This window comes from Octopus bimaculoides, chromosome 1 (genome assembly GCF_001194135.2).
Source record: "Octopus bimaculoides isolate UCB-OBI-ISO-001 chromosome 1, ASM119413v2, whole genome shotgun sequence".
Taxonomy (NCBI): Eukaryota; Metazoa; Mollusca; class Cephalopoda; order Octopoda; family Octopodidae; genus Octopus; species Octopus bimaculoides.
This window is the reverse complement of record NC_068981.1, coordinates 193,851,864-193,853,351: the sequence shown is the minus strand read 5'-3', so window position 1 is coordinate 193,853,351 and position 1,488 is coordinate 193,851,864. Positions and strand designations below refer to the sequence as shown.

Here is a 1,488-nt window from a genome sequence, read left to right as displayed (position 1 = left end):
ATAAATATATACATATATATATATAAACACTTTAATAAGGATCAATTAAAGATTTCTAATGAAATGTTTGGGCATGTTAAGCTATAACTGTCAAGGCAGTGAGCTGGCAGAAGTATTAGCACACCGGGCGAAATGTTTAGCGATATTTCATGTCTTTATGTTCTGAGTTCAAATTCTGCCGAGGTTGACTTTGCCTTTCATTTTTTCGGGGGTCGATAAATTAAGCACCAGTTGCATACTGGGTCAATCTAATCGACTGGCCCCCTCCCCCAAAATTTCGGGCCTTGTGCCTAGAGTAGAAAAGAATAAGATATAACTGTTTTAGTATTTTACTGAAAATAAAGGAAATTTCAAATGCAGAATACCTGTGGAAACAGTTTAGATCTGTAAATACCTTCGAAGATGAAAAAGATCAGTCAGCAAGCCAATACAGAGAATTGAGAGGTACAGGGTTCGATTCTCTGTAGTGCTTGCTGGCCACTTTTTTCCGTCTTCTGAAGGTATTTACGTGATCACCTGAGCAGTTTTCACACCTATTCTGCATTCGAGATCTACTTCATTTTTAAGCACTTTTAAGCACTTTTAAGTCTGTTTATAAAAAATGTTCCCACATTCCAACAGCTATTGTTTAGTGATATAAAGACAGTATTTGTTGTCAGGGTTTGTTTAGTTTAATGGTACAAAACACTCATCTGGAATTTGAGAGGTACAGGGTTCAATTCTCTTTAGCCACCTGCTGGCCTCATTTTCCTGTCTTCTAAAGGTACAGGGGTTGGACAAAATAATGGAAACACCTAACATCATAGCATCATAATTTTGAAATATCTATAAAACCATCAAAAGCTTGTTTATTTTTGTTTTTTTTTTATTATTAGTGTTGCTTAATATGTTTTGCTAAAATTACTGTTTCTTTTCAGATATCATCAGGAAAAGGTAATTAAAAGTCATTAAAATGACAGATCTATTGGACTTTCAAAGAGGTCAAATTGTTGGTGCTCGTATGGCAGGTGCCAGCGTGACGAAAACAGTAGAAATGTTTGGTGTATCAAGAAGTACTGTCCTGAAAGTAATGACAGCCTTTGAGAGAGAGAGAAAAACCTCCTTGTCGAAACAAAATTCTGGAAGAAAACCAAAACTTTCAGATAGGGACCGTCGAACTCTTATGTGAATTGTTAACAAAGGATCACAAAAGTACAGCTCTCAAAATTACTGCAGAACTTAATGACCACCTCAAGAACCCAGTTTCCACAAAAACAGTTCACCAGGAGCTGCACAAAACCGGATTTCCTGGGAGGACTACAATCAGAAAACCACTACTTTCAAAAACAAACGTTGCAGTGTTCAGAGTGGAGTAAAAACCTACAGAATTGGTCTCTAGAGCAGTGGAAGAATGATATTTGCTCGGACGAGTCATCCTTTACTTTATTTCTGACCACTGGCCAAGTACATGTGTGGAGACAGCCAAAAGAAGCATTTGAGCCAGACTGT

General features: G+C 37.2%; 1 protein-coding gene across 1 annotated transcript in view; it reads right to left on the bottom strand.

Moving 5' to 3' along the window:
• Positions 1-1,488, bottom strand: part of LOC106869894 (protein DD3-3) — a 33,776-nt gene that overhangs the window by 14,334 nt on the left and 17,954 nt on the right. The gene's annotated exons all lie outside the window — the stretch shown is intronic.